The 20,956-nt window shown below is 44.0% G+C and overlaps 1 pseudogene; it reads right to left on the bottom strand.

Moving 5' to 3' along the window:
* Positions 1 to 5,588: 5,588 nt before the first annotated feature.
* Positions 5,589 to 13,227, bottom strand: LOC119819801 (annotated as a pseudogene).
* Between the last annotated feature and the right edge of the window lie 7,729 nt (positions 13,228 to 20,956).

Here is a 20,956-nt window from a genome sequence, read left to right as displayed (position 1 = left end):
CGGGATGTCTGGCTTGTGGTGATGTCATGTTGCCTTTCATGTTGTTGGAGGAGCTTCTGCATTGGCGCCTGCCCATCTCTTCCTTCAAAAGGAGCGCGGAGGTGTTTGTTGTCCTAGACCAATAATTGCTGTGACTGAAACTGGTTGGATCTCCCCAGTGCCAGAGGAGGACCTATTCTTTGCGTCACAATCTGAAGAAGCCCACACTCCCTTGCCGGAATCCTCAGACCTGCCGGGAGGCCAGGGTCTGACTCCTCTGGGTGGATGGCCTTAGAACAGGAGCAGGACACCTGAGAACACTAGGGAAAGCTTGGGAGACACAGAGGGAAGGGAGAAACCGACACAAGCCTGCAGAGGGAAGTGGGGGTAGGGGGTCTGTGCTCTCTTCCAGGGCAGGTTGCCCCAGGGTCCGCATTCACTCACCAGATCAGATGGAATGTCAGGGCACAGGATCAGGGATTCCAGGCAGCCCAGGGTCGCAGCCCAGACAAAAGGGCCAAGGTGGGGGCAGGGCGGGATGGAATACCACACAGCGAACCTGGCACCACAATCTGAAGGAGCCCGCACCCCTCCACAGGAATCCTCAGACCTGCCTGGAGGCCAGAGTCTGACCCCTTTGGGTGGATGGCCTTAGAACTGGAGCAGGACACCCCAAAGAATGATGGATCCTCTGGCAGACTGTCAGGTCCCCTTGCAGGCCAAGCAGCTCTCAGACAAAGGCCTACCTTGCCCCGGGCAGTCAAATGAAGGAGGGGACCTCCCACCGGCCTGGGTGCACTCAATTCCAGGTCCTCAGAGCCCAAACAGGCTGAGCTATTGGATTTTGTGGCCCCAAAGACGGGAGGATGAGGAAGAGGGAGGGGGGGAGGATTCTGGGTGCAAGCTGGGAAGGGACAGGGAGAGAGAGGCGGTATCCAGGGAGAATAACCCCTGCAGGAAGAGCAGGAAGTGTGCTGGTGGCAGGGGGAGTTGTGGAGAGTCGGTGGTCCCTCTCCTGGCAGCTGCCACGGTTCGGGCACTCACTCCTCACTCACCCCAAAGAATGATGGATCCTCCAGCAGACTGTGAGGTCCCCTTGCAGGCCAAGCAGCTCTCAGACAAAGGCCTACCTTGCCCCAGGCAGTCAAATGAAGGAGGGGACCTCCCACCGGCCTGGGTGCACTCAATTCCAGGTCCCCAGAGCCCAAACAGGCTGAGCTGTGGGATTTTGTGGCTTCAAAGACGGGAGGATGAGTCAGGGGGAGGGGGGGAGGATTCTGGGTGCAAGCTGGGAAGGGACAGGGAGAGAGAGGCAGTATCCGGGGAGAATAACCCCTGCAGGAAGAGCAGGAAGTGTGCTGGTGGCAGGGGGAGTTGTGGAGAGTCGGTGGTCCCTCTCCTGGCAGCTGCCGCGGTTCGGGCACTCACTCCTCACTCACCCCAAAGAATGATGGATCCTCCAGCAGACTGTCAGGTCCCCTTGCAGGCCAAGCAGCTCTCAGACAAAGGCCTACCTTGCTCCGGGCAGTCAAATGAAGGAGGGGACCTCCCACCGGCCTGGGTGCACTCAATTCCAGGTCCCCCGAGCCCAAACAGGCTGAGCTGTGGGATTTGTGGCCCCAAGGACGGGAGGATGAGGAAGGGGGAGGGGGGAGGATTCTGGGTGCAAGCTGGGAAGGGACAGGAAGCTAGAACTAGCTCTTGTAGACCAGGCTGGCCTCGAACTCAGAGATCCGCCTGCCTCTGCCTCCCGAGTGCTGGGATTAAAGGCGTGCGCCACCACCGCCCGGCTTTCTTTTTGCTTGTCATCTCCATTTCTTTATGGCAGTTTTTCACCTCCTGCTTAAGGTCCTCTATTATTTTCATAAAGTACTGTTTAAGGTCGGTTTCTTCTATATCTTCTGGAGTAGGGTGTTCAATTCTTGTTGTTTCGGGATGTCTGGATTCTGGTGATGTCATGTTGCCTTTCATGTTGTTGGAGGAGTTCTTGCATTGGCGCCTGCCCATCTCTTCCTTCAAATGGAGCCGGGAGGTGCTTGGTGTCTTAGACCAATCTATGCTGTGATTGAATCTGGTTGGATCTCCTCAGTGCCAGAGCAGGAGCTATTCCTTGCGGCACCATCTGAAGGAGCCCGCACTCCCTTGCAGGAATCCTCAGACCTGCCTGGAGGCCAGAGTCTGGCCCCTTTGGGTGGATGGCCTTAGTACAGGAGCAGGACACCTGAATACACTAGGGAAGGCTTGGGAGAGGCAGGGATGTGAGAAACAAAGACAAGCCTGCAGCAGGATCTGGGGGAGGGGGGGTCTGTGCTCTCTTTCAGGGCAGGTTGCCCCAGGGTCGCACTCACTTACCAGTCCAGATTGAACTCCACTGCACAGGATCAGGGATTCCTGGCAGCCCAGGGAAGCCACTCGGACAAAAGGGCCAAGGTAGGGGCAGGGTGGGATGGAATATCACACAGCGAACCTGGCAGCACAATCTGAAGGAGCCCGCTCTCTCTTGCAGGAATCCTCAGACCTGCCTGGAGGCCAGAGTCTGTGCCCCGTGTCTTTATTTTCAATGAATTCAAGGAAGACTTTAATTTCTTTCTATATTTCTTTCTTGACCCAGAGGTGGTTCAATAGTTGACTCTTCAGTTTCCATGAGTTCGTAGGCTTTCTGGGGGTAGAATTGTTGTTAAATTCTAACTGTATTCCATGGTGATCCGATAGTACATAGGTGGTTACTGTTGCAGGAACTCCTTCCGCTCCTTCAGCCAGTAGCTGCTGAGACACCAGCCCATTGAGGCATGGTCTCTCCTTCTTTAAAAAAGCAGCAACTGCTGTCCGCTCGCTCTCTGGCTTCCGGCTCTGCTTCTGGTGACTAGGCTCCCTTCCTGATTGTGCAGAGGGCTATTGGCTGGGACCATGATCTGTAAGTTTTTCCCCTTTAAATAAATAACCATTCTGTTAATCATAATTCCAAACTGGTGTGGGATTGTTTTTGACTTACGCCTTCAGGTTACTACAATTTTTTTTGAATCTTTGGATGTTTGCTTTGTTACCGATTATGTGATCATTTTTTAGAAGGTTCCATGAGAAGAAGGTATATTCTTTTCTATTTGGGTGAAATGTTCTATAGATGTCAGTTAAGTCCATTTGATTCATTACATCTGTTAGCTTTTATATTTCTCTGTTAAGTTTCTGTGTGGTTGACCTGTTCATTGTTGAGAGAGGAGTGTTGAAATCTCCTACTATTAGTGTATGGGGTTTGATGTATGATTTGAGTTCTAGTAATGTTTCGTTCACATATGTGGGTGCTTTTATATTAGGGGCATAATTATTCAGGATTGAGACTTCATCCTGATGAATTGTCCCTGTTATGAGTATAAAGTGTCCTTCTCCATCTCTTCTGATTGATCTTAGTTTGAAATCAATTTTGTTAGATATTAGGATAGCCACACCTGCTTGTTTCTTAGGTCCATTTCATTGGAAAACCTTTCCCCAACCCTTTACTCCGAGGTAGTATCTGTCTTTGAGGTTGAGGTGTGTTTCTTGTAAACAAGAATGTTGGATCCTGATTCCATCTGAACTGAACCTCCACCTGACGATAGATGAAGAAAATGACAGAGCCCCACATTGGAGCACCGGACTGAGCTCCCAAGGTCCTGATGAGGAGCAGAAGGAGAGAGAACACGAGAAAGAAAGTCAGGACCGTGAGGGAACCTCCAGCTGGCGACAGATGGGGAAGGTGACTGAGCCCCACATTGGAGCACTGGACTGAGCTCCCAAGGTCCTGATGAGGAGCAGAAGGAGCGAGAACATGAGGGAGAAAGTCGGGAACGTGAGGGGTGCGTTCACTCATGGAGACGGTGGGACAGAACTAATGGGAGATCACCAACTCCAGTTGGAATGGGACTGATGGATCATGCGACCAAACCCGTCTCTCTGAATGTGGCCAACAGCGGGGGCTGACTGAGAAGCAAAGGACAATGGCGCTGGGCTCTGATTCTTCTGCATGGACGGGCTCTGTGGGAGCCTTCTCAGCTTGGTCGATCACCTTCCTGGACCTGGGGGGAGTTGGGAGGACCTTGGTCTTAGCATAGAGTGGGGAACCCTGATGGCTCCTTGGCCTTGAGAGGGAGGGAGGGGAGGTATGGGTGGAGGGGAGGGGAGGGAAGGGGGAGGAGGAGGGGAGGGAAGGGGGGAGGAGGAGGGAAGGAGATGGAAATTTTTAAATATAAAAAAAATAAACCATGAGAGAAAAAAAAAAGAATGTTGGATCCTGTTTTCATATCCATTCTCTTAACCTGCGTCTTTTTATAGGTGAATTGAGTCCATTGATATTAAGTGATATTAATGACCAGTGGTTGTTAACTCCGGTTATTTTTGGTGTTAGTGTTTGTGTGTTTCCCTTCTTTGAGTTGTCCTGGTGGAGGGTTGTCAGATGTCTGTGTTATTGTGGGTCTTGTTGGCTTCCTTGGGTTGTGGTTTTCCTTCTAGTAGTTTCTGTAAGTCTGGATTTGTGACTACGTATTTTTTAAATCTGTTTTTGTCTTGGAATATCTTGTTTTCTCCATCGATGGTGAAAGAAAGCTTTGCTGGGTATAGTAGTTGTAACACCCAATTCTGTGTTACCCCCTCGGTACAGTTCGCACGCCACTGTACCATACACGAGTTGGGCAAGGGCCTGGAGATTGGAAAAACACACAAAGAGACCTGGGTCATTCGAAATTAGATCAGCCGCCGAATGCCGTTTATTTAATTTTGTGGAAATCCTTACCTTGCTGCTGTGCAAGGATATCCACCCAGGCAGGTGGGAAATTACCATATCAATGATGGAGTCAACAATGCCCTACAGCTAATCACCAGGCGGGGCAGAAGGAGCACAGGAACAAACAGGATGCTTAGTTAGCTGACCAGAAACTGTCCTCAAGATGCACCCCAGGAACAAGGGTAGACCCGGGCCCTACAAGTAGTATGGGTTTTCATCCATGGTCTCTTAGTGTCTGCAGCACATTTATCCAAGACCTTCTGGCTTTCATGGTTTCCATAGAGAAGTCATGTGTAATTCTGATGGGTTTCCCTTTATATGTTACTTGACCTTTTTCCCTTGCAGCTCTTAATATTCGTTCTTTATTCTGTATGTTTTGTGTTTTGATTATTATATGGCAAGGGAATTTTTTTGATCCAGTCTATTTGGTGTTCTGTATGCTTCTTGTACCTTCATGGGAATGTTTTCTTTAGGTTGTGAAAGTTTTCTGCTATAATTTTGTTGAATATATTTTCTGGGCTTTTGAGCTGTAATTCTTCTTCTTTTACCACTACTATTCTTAGGTTTGGTCTTTGCATGGTGTTCCAGGATTCCTGGATGTTTTGTGTTAAGAATTTTTGGATTTGCTGTTTTCTTTGATCAATGCGTCTATTTCCTCTATATATCTTCAGCGCCTGAGATTCTTTCTCCTATCTCTTGTATTCTGTTGGTTACACTTGTCTCTGTAGTTCCTGTTCATTTACCCAGAGTTTTCATATCCAGCCATCTCTCAGTTTTTGTTTTCTTTTTTTATTGCTTTTGCTGATTTTTTTATGACAAGGGGAGAACAATAATCAGCAAAGAGCAGGCAGTTTATTCAGAAGTCAGCATCCAAGGTAAAAGAATTCTCTGCTGAATTTGACATCACCCCCATCCTCTGATATTCGCCCACTCTCTTCTCAAAGAAGTTTGTCTTCCCTTCTAGTGAAATATTTTCCATGAAGTCAAACGGATTTTCTACTTTGAAAATCTTGCTGAACCCTAGCTCCAGCATAAGCCTGTCCGCCATGAATTCGATGTACTGCTTCATCAGGGTGCAGTTCATCCAGATGAGCTTCACAGGCAGGGCCTCCGTGAGGAACTCTTGCTCTATCCTCACTGCATTGATAATGATTTCTTGTACTCTTTGCTCCGAAGGCTTGTGTACCAGGTGCCTGAACATCAGGCAGGCAAAGTCACAGTGTAAACCCTCATCTCTGCTAATAAGCTTGTTGGAAAATGTAAGGCCAGGCATCAGTCCCCGTTTCTTGAGCCAGGATATTGATGCAAAAGAGCCAGAGAAGAAGATCCCTTCCACAACAGCAAAGGCTACAACTCGTTCTCCATAGGTAGCCTCTTTGTCCCCAATTCAACACAGGGCTCAGTCGGCCTTCTTTTTCACACAAGGCATTGTCTAAATAGCATTGAAGAGATATTCCCTCTCTTTGGAATCTTTAATGTAAGTGTCGATGAGGAGAGTGTACATTTCAGAATGTATGTTTTCCATGGCAATTTGGAAGTCATAGAAACAGCGGGGCCCTGTAACCTGAACTTCTTGGCTAAAGCGCTCCACCAGGTTTTCATTGACTATGCCATCACTCGCAGCAAAGAAAGCCAGGACGTGAGATATAAAATGTCTCTTGTCGAGGGAATTGAGTGCACCCAAGCCGGTGGGAGGTCTGCTGTTTCAATAGCCTGCCTGCAGCAAGGTAGGCCCTTTGTCACAGAGCCGCTTGGCCAGCAAGGAGACCTGCCTGTCTACCAGAAGATCCATCATTCATTGGGGGGTTATTCTCCCCGAATACTGCCTCTCTCTTCCTGTCCCTTCCCAGCTTGCACCCAGAACCCCCCCCTTCATCCTCCCATCTTTGGGGGCCACAAAATCCCACAGCTCAGCCTGTTTGGGCGCCAGGACCGGGAATTGAGTGCACCCAGGCCAGTGGGAGGTCCCCTGCTTCAATAGCCTGCCTGCAGCAAGGTAAGCCCTTTGTCAGCAAGCTGCTTGGCCAGCAAGAAGACCTGACTGTCTACCAGAAGATCCATCATTCATAGGGGTGAGTGAATTGAATTCATTGGGGTGAATTGAACTTCTAAAAGAAGACCCAAAGGGGATTATTCAGAGGAAGAAATGAGCAGGAACCAGTGCAAGAATTCCTCCAACAATTTGAAAAACAACATGAACACACCAGAACCCAGCGAACTTACAACAGGAGGACTTGAACACACTAATCAAGAAGAAGTAGAAAAAATTGACTTTATGAAAGTAATAGAGTCCCTTAAACAGGAGGTGAAAAACTCCCTTAAAGAAATGGACGAGAAGAATAACAAAAAGTTTAAAGAATTCAGAAAATCCGTAAACGATATCCTTGGAAACCAAGAAAAAACAATCAAACAGTTAATGGAAACAGTGCAAGACTTGAAAACTGAAATGGAGGCAAGGAAGAAAACACAAACCGAGGGCCAGCTGGATATGGAAAATCTATGTAAACGAACAGAGACTACAGAAACAAGTATAACCAACAGAATACAAGGGATAGAAGAAAGAATCTCAGATTCTGAAGATACCATAGAGAAAATAAATGCACTGATCAAAGAAAACAGCGAATCCAACAAATTCTCACCACAAAACATTCAGGAAATCTGGGACACAATAAAAAGACCAAACCTAAGAATAATAGGCGTAGAAGAAGGAGAAGAATTACAGCTCAGAAATTACTGAAATTATATTTAATAAAATTATAGAAGAAAACTTCCCAAACCTAAAGCAAGATATTCCTATTAAAGTTCAAGAAGCTTACAGAACACCAAATAGACTGGATCAAAAAAAATCATCCCCTCGCCATATTATAATCAAAACACAAAATATACAGAATAAAGAAAGAATATTAAGAGCTGCAAAGGAAAAAGGTCAAGTAACTTATAAAGGCAAACCTATCACACTAACACCTGACTTCTCTATGGAAACCATGAAAGCCAGAAGGTCCTGGATAGATGTTCTGCAGAAACTAAGAGACCAAGGATGCAAGCCCAGATTACTATACTCAGCCAAGCTTTCGTTCACTATAAATGGAGAAAACAAAATATTCCAAGATAAAAACAAATTTAAACAATATGTAGCCACAAATCCAGCCTTACAGAAAGTAATAGAAGGAAAATCACAAACCAAGGAGTCCAGCATTGCCCAAAATAACTCAGGCATCTAGCGACCCTTCACCAGCACATCTCAAAGAAAGGAAACACACAATCTCTACTACCAAATAAAAAATGACAACCAGAGTTAACACTGGTCATTAATATCACTTAATATCAATGGACTCAATTCACCTATAAAAAGGCACAGGCTAAGAGATTGGATACGAAAACAGGATCCAACAAACAGGATTCTGCTGTTTACAAGAAACACACCTCAACCACAAAGACAGACATCTACTCAGAGTAAAGGGTTGGGAAAAGGTTTATCAAGCAAATGGTCCTAAGAAACAAGCCGGTGTGGCCATACTAATTTCTAACAAAGTTGACTTCAAACTAAAATCAATCAGAAGAGATGGAAAGGGATACTTTATACTCATAACAGGAAAAATCCATCAGAATGAAGTCTCAATCCTGAATATCTATGCCCCTAATATAAAAGCACCCACTTATGTTAAAGAAACATTACTAGAACTCAAGGCAGCCATCAAACCATACACACTAATAGTAGGAGACTTCAACACTCCTCTCTCACCAATGGACAGGTCAATCAGACAGAAACCTAACAGAGAATTAAGAGACTTAATGGAGGTAATGAAACAAATGGACTTAACAGACATCTCTAGAACATTCCACCCAAATAGGAAAGAATATACCTTCTTCTCTGAGGCTCATGAAACCTTTTCGAAAATTGACCACATACTCGGTAACAAAGCAAACTTCCACAGTTACAAAACCATATTAATAACCACCTGCGTCCTATCGGATCACCATGGATTAAAATTAGAATTCAACAACAATGCTACCCCCAGAAAGCCTACAAACTCATGGAAACTGAACAGTCAACTACTGACCCACACCTGGGTCAAGGAAGAAATAAAGAAAGAAATTAAAATCTTCCTTGAATTTAATGAAAATAAAGACACAACCTACTCAAACCTATGGGACACTATGAAAGCAGTGCTAAGAGGAAAATTCATAGCACTAAGTGCCCACTTAAAAAAAAACAGAGAAAGCACACATTGGAGACTTAACAGCACACCTGAAAGCTCTAGAAAAGAAAGAAGCAGACTCACCTAGGAGAAGTAGAAGACTGGAAATTATCAAACTGAGGGCTGAAATCAACAAAATAGAAACACAGAAAACAATCCAAAGAATCAATTAAACAGAAAGCTGGTTCTTGGAGAAAATCAACAAGATTGACAAAGCCTTAGCCAAACTAACCAAACGGCAGAGAGAGAACAAACAAATTAATAAGATTAGAAATGAATAGGGGGACATAACCACAGACACAGAGGAAATTCAGAGAATCATTTCATCTTACTACAAAAGCCTGTATGCCACAAAATTGGAAAATGTAAAAGAAATGGACACTTTTTTAAATAAATACCATATACCAAAGTTAAACCAGGACCAGGTGAACAATCTAAATAGTCCTGTTAGTCGCGAAGAATTAGAAAATGTTATCAGACACCTCCCTACCAAAAAAAGCCCAGGACGAGATGGTTTCAATGCAGAATTCTACCAAAACTTCCAAGAAGACCTAATACCTATACTCCTTAAGGTATTTCATAATATAGAAACAGAACAGTCATTGCCAAACAACTTTTATGAAGCTACAGTTACCCTGATACCTAAATCACACAAAGACTCAACCAAGAAAGAGAATTACAGGCCAATCTCACTCATGAACATCGATGCAAAAATTCTCAATAAAATACTGGCAAACAGAATCCAAGAACACATTAGAAAAATTATCCACTACGATCAAGTAGGCTTCATCCCAGAGATGCAGGGCTGGTTCAATATACAAAAAATCTATCAATGTAATCCATCATATAAATAAACTGAAGGATAAAAAACTTATGATCATCTCATTAGATGCTGAAAAAGCATTTGACAAAATTCAACACCCCTTTATGATAAAGGTCTTGGAAAGATTAGGGATACAAGGGTCATTCCTAAATATAATAAAGGCTATTTACAGCAAGCCGACAGCTAACATCAAATTAAACAGAGAGAAACTCAAGGCCATCCCACTAAATTCAGGAACACGACAAGGCTGTCCACTCTCTCCTTAACTCTTCAATATAGTGCTTGAAGTTCTAGCAATAGCAATAAGACAACACAAGGGGATCAAGGGGATTCGAATTGGAAAGGAAAAAGTTAAACTTTCGTTATTTGCAGATGATATGATAGTGTACATACGTGACCCCAAAAACTCCACCAAAGAACTCCTACAGCTGATAAACTCCTTTAGTAATGTGGCCGGATACAAGATCAATTCCAAAAAATCAGTTCCCTTCCTATATACAAAGGATAAGGAAGTAGAGAAGGAAATCAGAGAAGCGTCACCTTTCACGATAGCCACAAATAGCATAAAGTATCTTGGGGTAACTCTAACCAAGGAAGTGAAAGATCTATTTGACAAGAACTTTAAGTCCTTGAAGAAAGAAATTGAAGAGGATACCAGAAAATGGAAAGATCTCCCTTGCTCTTGGATTGGGAGGATCAACATAGTAAAAATGGCAGTTCTACCAAAGGCAATCTATAGATTCAATGCAATACCTTTAAAGGTCCCATCAAAATTCTTCACAGGTCTTGAGAGGATAATAATCAACTTTATATGGAAGAACAAGAAACCCAGGATAGCCAAAACAATCTTATACAATAAAGGAACTTCTGGAGGCATTACCATCCCTGACTTCAAACTCTATTACAGAGCTACAGTATTGAAAACAGCTTGGTACTGGCATAAAAAACAGAGAAGTCGACCAATGGAATCGAATAGAAGACCCGGATCTTAACCCACAAACCTATGAACACCTAATTTTCGATAAAGGAGCTAAAAGTACACAATGGAAGAAAGAGGGCGTCTTCAACAAATGGTGCTGGCATAACTGGATGTCAACCTGTAGAAGAATGAAAGTAGATCCATATCTATCACCATGCACAAAACTCAAGTCCAAATGGATTAAAGACCTCAATATCAATCTGAACACACTGAACTTGATAGAGGAGAAAGTGGGAAGGACTCTACTACATTTGGGCACAGGAGACCGCTTCCTACGTATAGCCCCAGCAGCACAGACATTAAGGGCAACATTGAATAAATGGGACCTCGTGAAGCTGAGCAGCTTCTGTAAAGCAAAGGACACTGTCACTAAGACGCAAAGGCAGCCTACTGACTGGGAAAAGATCTTCACCAACCCTGCCACAGACAAAGGTCTGATCTCCAAAATATATAAGGAACTCAAGAGACTAGACTTTAAAATGCAAATTAACCCAATTAAAAATGGGGCACTGAACTGAACAGAGAATTCTCAACAGAAGAAGTTCAAATGGCCAAAAGACACTTAAGGTCATGCTCTACCTCCTTAGCTATCAGGGAAATGCAAATCAAAACAAGGTTGAGATACCATCTTACACCTGTCAGATTGGCTAAAATCAAAAACACCAATGATAGCCTTTTTTTGGAGAGGTTGTGGAGTAAGGGGTACTCTCATCCATTGCTGGTGGGAATGCAAACTTGGGCAACCGCTTTGGAAAGCAGTGTGGTGGTTTCTCAGGAAATTCGGGATCAACCTACCCCAGGACCCAGCAATCCCACTCTTGGGAATTTACCCAAGAGATGCCCAATCATATTACAAAAGCATTTGTTCAACTATGTTTATAGCAGCATTATTTGTAATAGCCAGAACCTGGAAACAACCTAGATGCCCTTCAGTGGAAGAATGGATGAAGAAAGTGCGGAATATATACATATTAGAGTACTACTCGGCGGTAAAAAAACAATGACATCTTGAATTTTGCATGCAAATGGATGGAAATAGAAAACACCATCCTGAGTGAGGTAACCTAGGCCCAAAACGATGAACATGCGATGTATTCACTCATAATCGTTTTTTAGCCATAAATAAAAGACATCGAGCCTATAATTCGTGATCCTAGAGAAGACAATAAGAAGGTGAAACCAAAGAAAACATATTGTTATCCTCCCGGATATTGGAAGTAGACAAGTTTGCCGCACAAAAAATGGGAACTTGGGGGTGTGGTGTGATGGTGGGGGAATGGGGAGAGAAAAGTGTGAAGTGGAGGATGGGGAGAGCTTGGGGGAATAGGATGGTTGGGATATAGGAAGGGTGGATATGGAAACAAGGAATTATATATCTTAATTAAGGGAGCCATTTTAGGGTTGTCAAGAGACTTGACTCTAGAGGGGTTCCCAGGTATCCAGGAAGATGCTCCCAGCTAGTTCCTTGGGCAGCTGAGAACAGGGCGCCATAATGTCCAGATCCTATTACTATACTCATGAATATCTTGCATATCACCATAGAACCTTCACTTGGCGTTGGATGGAGAAAATGACAGAGCCCCACATTGGAGTACTGGACTGAGCTCCCAAGGACCTGATGAGGAGCAAAAGGAGGGAGATCATGAGCAAGGAAGTCAGGACCGTGAGGGGTGCGTTCACCCATTGAGACAGTGGGACTGAACTAACGGGAGACCACCAAGTCCAGTTGGAATGGGACTGATGGAGCAGGGCACCAAACCAGACTCTCTGAATGTGGCTGACGGTGGAGGAGGACTGAGAAACCAAGGACAACTGCGATGGGATTGGACTCTTCAGCATGGACGGGCTCACTGTGAGCCTTGTCAGCTTGGTTGCTCACCTTCCTGGACTTGGGGGGAGTTGGGAGGACCTTGGGCTTAACATAGTGAAGGGAACCCTGATGGCTCTTTGGCTTGGAGAGGGAGGGAGTGGGGGTATGGGTGGAAGGGAGGGGAGGGAAGGGGGAGGAGGAGGGGAGGAGATGGAAATCTTTAATAAAAAAATGAGAAAAAAATTAAATAAAAAAAAATCAAAAACACACACACAAAACAAAACAAAACAAAACAAAACAAAACAAAAGTCTCTCGTCGGATTTCAGCACTTCCCAGTGTTGAATATCCTTGGAAAGGTCCACCTCCTCAGCCGTCTAGAAGAAGGCCTCGGCTTTCTTGTACATCTGCCAGATATCATGGTATTCGATGGGAAAGACAACGAAGCGGCGGGGACTTTCTCTCAGTAAGGGCTCATCCTCAAGGCTGGGCTTAGCAGATTCTTTCCTTTCCGGTTTGGCTGGGTCCAGGAAGATTCTCCTCGCAGCCTTGCTTGCCAGGATGTGGGTCCCGCTGAGACTCGGGGGCGTGTTCTCCTTCTCAGACAGGTTGAGTAGCTTCAGTGGCGACACCCTCAGCTGCTGCTGGTCAGTGATGGTGGCGAGTGGGACACAGGCAGAGAGCATGGCAAGCGAGGGCAGTGGCCGAGGCGACGGAAAGGGCGGCAGAACGGCTAGAACCCGGAGCCTCAGTTTTTGTTTTCTATATTGCCTCCATTTTGGTCTTCAAGTGTTGAACTGTTTCCATTACCTGTTTGATTGCTTTTTCTTGGTTTTCTTGGGTATCTTTGAGGGATTTATTAATTTCTTTTTAACTTTTTGTTTGTCTTCTCTTCCATTTCTTTAAAGGAGTTTTTCACATCCTGTTAATGGCCTCTATTATTTCCATAATGTTACATTTAAAGTCGATTTCTTTTACTTCTTCTGGAATAGGGTTTTCAAGTCTTCCTGTTGCATATTCACTGGGTTCTGGTTTTGTCATGTTGCTTTTCAGGTTGTTGGAGGAATTCTTGCATTGGCGCCTGCCCATCTCTTACTTTAATGCAGCCACGAGAGTCTTGGTGTCTTGGTCCAATCTTTGCTTTGACTGACTGTGTACTTGGGGGATTTTCTTGGTCTGCTCTCTCTTAGGATCCCTCAGCACTGGAACTGGCTCTCAGATCCCTTGTGCTGTGAAGCAGGCTGGTGGATCTAAGGACCCTGCAGATAGATAGGAGTGCTTGGGGGCAAGATAGGATGTTTTAACTAGAGAAAGTCAGTAATCAGGGAGACACCCTGCTGAATGGCCAAAAACATTTCAGGAAATGGAGAGAGCCTGTAGTCTGTTCCTGGGAACATCCAGCTGGGCCGGCACACACTCACCTCTCTGGATGGATCTCCTCAATAAAGCAGCAGGGATTCTTGCTGGGCCAAGGACCTCACAGACAAATGGGTGTACTTGGGAGGCAGGGTCATGTGGAACAAAGAAGCCCCTGCAGCAGGAGCTAGAGGGGCCCTGTACTTCATTCCTGGGACCTTCCGGCCAGGCGAGCACACACTTATCCCTCTGGATGGATCTCCTCAGTACATGAGCAGGGACTCTTGCTGGGACAAGACCTCACAGACAAAAGGGAAGACTTGGGGGTGAGCAGGGTCATGTGGAACAAAGAAGCCACTGCAGCAGAAGCTGAAGGGGCCCTGTACTCCATTCCTGGGACTTTCTGGCCAGGCGAGCACACACTTATCCCTCTGGATGGATCTCCTCAGTTCAGGAGCAGGAACTCTTGCTGGGCCAAGGACCTTGCAGACAAAAGGGCAGGCTGGGGGGAGGCAGGCTCATGTGGAACCTAAAGAGAACTTCTTGGATTCTTCCCCAAATTGTATGTGATGCTCCCATACATTTTATACTTATGCTAATAAATCAGGAAAGGCAGGTTACAAATCAGAAGAATTAAGTAAGGTGGAACAAAGCCCTTATAATTCTGTTTAGAAGGCAGAATTATGTTATTCTCATGGTGCTAAGAGATTTTAAAGAACCTCTTAATAAGTTACTGTTTCAAAAAAAGTTACTGATTCACAATATGCAGAAAGAGTTGTCTTGCATATTGAAACCACTAAATTCATACCAGATGATACAGAATTGACTTCACTATTTATCCAGGTGCAAGACATAACCAGGAATAAGCTTTCTATATTCATAACACACATCTGATCTCATATGGGTCTGCCAGGTCCTCTAGCAGAAGGTAATGCAGAAATTGATCAATTATTGATTGGAAATGTGTTGCAAGCCTCAGAATTTCATTAAAAAACACCATGTCAATAGCAAAGGTTTAAAGAAAGAGTTTTCTATTACATGGAAACAAGCTAAGGAGATTCTAAAGAGATGTCCTACTTGCTCTTTCTGTAACCAAACACCATTGCCTACAGGGACTAACCCAAAGGGTACTCAAAGAAATGAAATCTGGAAGATGGATGTGTTCCACTTTGCAGAAGTTGGAAAATTAAAATATGTACACCACACCATTGACACTTATTCTGACTTTCAATGGGCAACTGCTTTAAGTTCAAAAAAGGCTGATTCAGTAATCACACATTTATTAGAAATTACGGCCATCATGGTTATACCTGCACAAGTAAAGACAGATAATAGTCCTGTAGCGTGTGTGGTCGGCTGGCAATGGGAAATAACCAGACTAGCCATGTCTGAAATAATAAGCTTTAATAAAGGAAGGAAATGGGAGAAACTTACAGAGCCAGGGTTCCAGTGAAGAGCAGGGAACCAAGAGGGAGGAGCTTACCCAAACACGGATCTTTTTTTTTTTTTTTTTTCGAGACAGGGTTTCTCTGCAGCTTTAGAGCCTGTCCTGGAACTAGCTCTTGTAGACCAGGCTGGTCTCAAACTCACAGAGATCCGCCTGCCTCTGCCTCCCAAGTGCTGGGATTAAAGGCGTGCGCCACCACCTCCCAGCCAAACACGGATCTTTTAAAGGTATTTTGTGCCCTGGAGCAGCCACGCCCCTCAGACAAGGGATTGGTCAGCTACCCTATCATCTCCCCCTTTTGTCTAAATAAGACAGATTCAAAACCAAATACAACTATATACAATGGGAACAGATAATATAAAAATTACAAGAAGCAAACAATATTAAGCAAGGAACATATAACAGAAGTTTTACTAAGCATTCTACTTCAATGAGTCTAAATAATGTAGAGGGTAGCTACAATTATCTAATCTTCAACTCCATCAAAGATGAGAAGGGAAGTAATATTACTTAAGCAATCAGGAAGTACAAATGAGAAACTTCCAAAATGTGCAACAGATGACAGAGACAACTGACTACCTGGGCAATCACACAAAGTCTCCTTAGCAATGTTGAGGCAACCAACTTTGGCTAAGGCCCAACACAACCGACATACCATTTTTCAAAGGCAAGGAACCTTTAGTAGATCTATCCTACCCTGTCTTGGCAAGATAAGACAATCCTGTTTTATCCACTTATGGATATACTGTATCTTTGTCAGTAGTCGAGGTCAGTTCCCAAAGGCCAGTTCTGCCAAGAAGAAGACAGCTCCCAGTGAAGTGCCTTTGGTGCTCAACGTTCTCTAGGGAGTAGAGCAGTGTTGCCAAGAGTGATTGTGTCTCATAAGTACAAAACTCTAGGTTAGATTAAAGGCCATGTTCTACAGCTCTTCGAAGAGGTCGAAGATTATACTATCTATACTAAATATAGTCTCTATATATCTAAAAAACCTGATCATCCTAAATATAAATATGACAAACATATAATTCTCAATACCTATCTAACTTGAAGACTAAGAGAATAAACAACTGTGCAATAAATGAAGACAATGATTTCCAAATGTAAACAAGGTCATTACATAAATAATATCAGAGGTAGAAATGTACATTGCAATATGGTAAACAATGTCATTACATAAATAATATCAGAGGTAGAAATGTACATTGCAATATGGTATATATCTCAATATAACAATTGTTTCAAACAGAGGTAGAAGTATACTCTCATACAATGTTCAATATATCAATATACAAGAATCAGCACCAATACAGTTTTCTAAAAACAATAACTCACAAAAATCAATCATCCCATCAGACCAGTTAATCCTTCCTTTTTTTTCAATATATACACCCCTGAGTCCATATAATACCTCTCCCATCCCCTCAACCCTATACCAACCACCAATTATGTGTCCCTAAACCTGAGGGCAAACTCTGTTGGGAGAGGGGGCGTCGTCCTCTAAGACTGCTTCCAGCTGACATGGGGGCGATGTTCTTCTCAGGGGGTTCTGTGAAAGCAAATGATGGTAAAATACCCAGGGTAACATCGGCCGGCAATGGGAAATAACCAAACTCGCCTTGTCTGAAATAATCAGCTTTAATAAAGGAAGGAAATGGAAGAAACTTACAGCGAAGAGCAGGGAACCAAGAGAGAGGAGCTTGCCCAAACACGGATCTTTTAAAGGTATTTTGTGCCCTAGAGCGGCCACGCTCCTCAGACAAGGGATTGGTCAGCTACCCCATCATAGTCCAGCATATGCCTCTAAGAAAATGAGACAGTTTTTTGCATATTGCATATTGCAGGTATAACACACAATCCTACAGGTCATCAGTTATAGAAAGATCAAACTGAATTATAAAGGGTATGTTAAACAAACAGAAAGGGGTGGAAAATATCCCAGAAATAGATTACATAATGCTTTATTAACCTTGTATTTTCTTAACGTTAATGAGAAAGGGACAACAGCAACAGAGAGACATTATATAATAGAAAAGTCTTCTGAATTAAATTAGTTGGTGTAGTTCAAAGATGTGCTGACCTCACAATGAAAGCCACCCAATGTACTACCTTGGGGAAGATATTTTGCTCTTGTTTTCACAGGAGAAGAAAAACTATGGATACCATCAAAATTAAGTAAATAAAGCAGTAAAAAATAATGACATCTTGAATTTTGCATGGAAATGGATGGAATTAGAAAACACTATCATGAGTGGTGTAACTCGGACCCAAAAACTGAATATGGTATGCACTCACTCATTAGTGGATTCTAGTCATAAACAAAGGGTATTGAGCCTATAGTTCATGATCCTAGAGAAACTAAGTAATGAGGTGAACCCAAAGAAAAACATATAGACCCAACTGGGAATTGGAATCAAACAAAAATTTGGGAGCAGGGAACAAGGGGGTAGAAAGAAGGGGAAAATGGGGGATTGAGGAGAACATGAAGGATTGGGATAGTTGAGATCAAGGAAGGACAGTTATGAGAGCAAGGAAAAAGATATCTTTTTATTTTATTTTACTTTATGAATAATATCAATCCAAATTCCCACTCTCTACTCTCCTCCTACTTCCCTCCTGCTCCCCCACTCACCCTCCTTCCCACCCCCTTCAGTCCTAAGAGAGGGCAAGGCACCCTGCCCTGTGGGAAGTCCAAGGCACTTCCTCCTCCATCCAGGCTTAGGAAGGTATGCATCCAAATAGAATAGGATCCCCAAAAGCCAGTACAGGCAGTAGAATCAAATCCCAGTGCCATTATCATTGGCTTCTCAGTCTACCCCAATTGTCAGCCACATTCAGAGGGTCCATTTTGATCCCATGCTCATTCAGTCCCAGTCTAGCTAGATTTGGTGAGCTCCCATTAACTCAGGCACACTGTCTCAGTGGGTGGGCCAACACCTCATGGTCCTGACTTCCTTTCTCATCTTCTCCCTCCTTCTGCTCTTCAACTGGACCTTGGGAGCTCAGTCCAGTGCATCAGTGTGGGTCTCTACACCAGTCATCGGATGAAGGTTCTATGGTGATATTCAAGATAGTCATCAGTCTGACTACAGAACAAGGTCAGTTCAGGCACTTCCTCCACTGCCCAGGGTTCTAGCAGGGGTCATCCCTGTGGACTCCTGGGAACCCCTCCAGAGCCAAGCTTGCAAAGATATATCTTGATTGAGGAAGCCACTATAGGATCATCCTACCCCAGGATCTAGCAATACCACTCCTGGGAATATACCCAAGAGATGCCCTATCATACTACAAAAGCATTTGTTCAACTATGTTCATAGCAGCATTATTTGTAATAGCCAGAACCTGGAAACAACCTAGATGCCCCTCAATAGAAGAATGGGTAAAGAAAGTATGGAATATATACACCTTAGAGTACTACTTAGTGGTATAAAACAATGATATCTTAAATTTTGCATGCAAATGGATGGAAATAGAAAACACAGTCCTGAGTGAGGTACCCCAGACCCAAAAAAATGAATATGGTATGTACTCACTCTTTAGTGGATTCTAGCCATAATAAAGGATATTGAGCCTATAATTCATGATCCTAGAGAAGCTATATAGGAAGGTGAACCCAAAGAAAAACATGTAGTTATCCTTCTGGATATTGGAAGTGTACAAGATTGCCAGGCAAAATTGAGAGCTTGGGGGTGGGGGTAGGATGGGGTTAAGGGGAAATGGGGAGAGAGAAGTGAGAAGGGGAGGATGGGGAGAGATTGGGAGAATGGACAGTTGGGATGGAGGAAGGGTGGATATGGGAGCAGAGAAGTATATATCTTAATTAAGGGAGCCATTTGAGGGTTGGCAAGAGACTGGACTCTAGAGGGGTTCCCAGGTGTCCAAGAAGATGTCCCCAGCTAGTTCCTTGGGCTGCTGAGGAGAGGGAGCTTGAATTTGTCCTATACTATAGCCACACTGATGAATATCTTGTATATCACCATAGAACCTTCATCTTCCAATAGATGGAGATAGAGACAGAGACCCACATTGGAGCACTGGACTGAGCTCCCAAGGTCCAAATAAGGAGCAGAAGGAGGGAGAACATGACCAAGGAAGTCAGGACTGCAAGGGGTGCATCCACTCACTGAGACAATGGGACTGATCTAACAGGAGCTCACCAAGCCCAACTGGACTGGGACTGATGGAGCATGTGATCAAACCAGACTCTCTGAATGAGGCTGACAAGGAGGGCTGACTGGGAAGCCAAGGACAATGGTGCTGGGTTTTGATTCTAGTACATGTACTGGCTTTGTGGTAACCTAGTCTGGATCCTCACCTTTCTAGACCTGGATGTAGGGGGGAGGACCTTGGACTTCCCACAGGGCAGGGAATCCTGACTGCTCTTTGGACTGGAGAGGGAGGGGGAGGGGAAATGTGGGGAGAGAAAGGGAAATGGGAGGAGAGGAGGAGGTGAAAAATTGGTAAAAAATTATATAATTTAATAAAAAAAACCTCCTACCAAAAAAATCCCAGGACCAGATGGTTTCAATGCAGAATTCTACCAGAACTTCCAAGAAGACCTAATACCTATACTCCTTAATGTATTTCACAATATAGAAACAGGAGTCATTGCCAAACACCTTTCATGAAGCTACAGTTACCCTGATACCAAAACCACACAAAGACTCAACCAAGAAAGAGAATTACAGGCCAAACTCACTCATAAACATCCATGCAAAAATTCTCAATAAAATACTGGCAAACTGAATCTAAGAACACATTCAAAAAATTATCCATTTTGATCAAGTAGGCTTCACCTCAGAGATGTAGGACTTGTTCACCATGTGAAAATCTATCAATGTAACCCATCATATAAATAAACTGAAAGAAAAAACCATATGATCATTTATTTGGATGTTGAAAAAGCATATGACAAAATTCAATACCCCTTTATGATAAAGGTTTTGGAGAGGTTAGGGATACAAGGATCTGATGGAGTAGAGTTATCTGTCTATGTTACTTTCATTGGTTAATTAATAAAGAAAACTGCCTTGGTAAAAATTATATAATTTAATTTAATTTAAGAGACAGAAAATTAGGTAGGTGGAGTAGACAGAACAGAATTGTGGGAACAAGGAAGTAGAGTTGGGGAGATGCTTCAGGCAGTCTCCATGCTTCTTCTCTCCTCTCTGAGATGGACTCAGGTTAAGATCTCTCCTGGTAAGCGATCCACCTCGTGGTGCTACACAGATTACTAAATATGGGTTAAAGGAAGATGTGAGAATTAACCAATAAGAGGCTGAAACTATGGGCCAGGCAGTGTTTAAAAGAATACAGTTTCCATGTAATTATTTCGGGTGTAAAGCTAGCCAGTGGCCGGGTGGCGGAACACAGCCCCGCTGCTTCCTTTCTACAGATTGGCGCTCCAACGTGTTGACTAAATCCACTTAAAAACCTGAGAGGGCTTTAAATAAAGGAGAGAGAGAGTTTAACACAGCTTTTTGCTGTTTGCTAGGACTTGCCGTAGAGAGATTTCCTGTTGAGACCATGTCAATGGTTCACTGCTCCCTGCCTGCACCTGGGCAGATGGCAGAATCAGGCTTAAGCAAGCGGGAGAGCATGGCGGATTTCTGCCG

Source organism: Arvicola amphibius, chromosome 7 (genome assembly GCF_903992535.2).
Source record: "Arvicola amphibius chromosome 7, mArvAmp1.2, whole genome shotgun sequence".
NCBI classification, from domain to species: Eukaryota; Metazoa; Chordata; class Mammalia; order Rodentia; family Cricetidae; genus Arvicola; species Arvicola amphibius.
The sequence above is the reverse complement of the archived record's forward strand: the minus strand, read 5'-3'. Positions and strand labels throughout refer to the sequence as shown.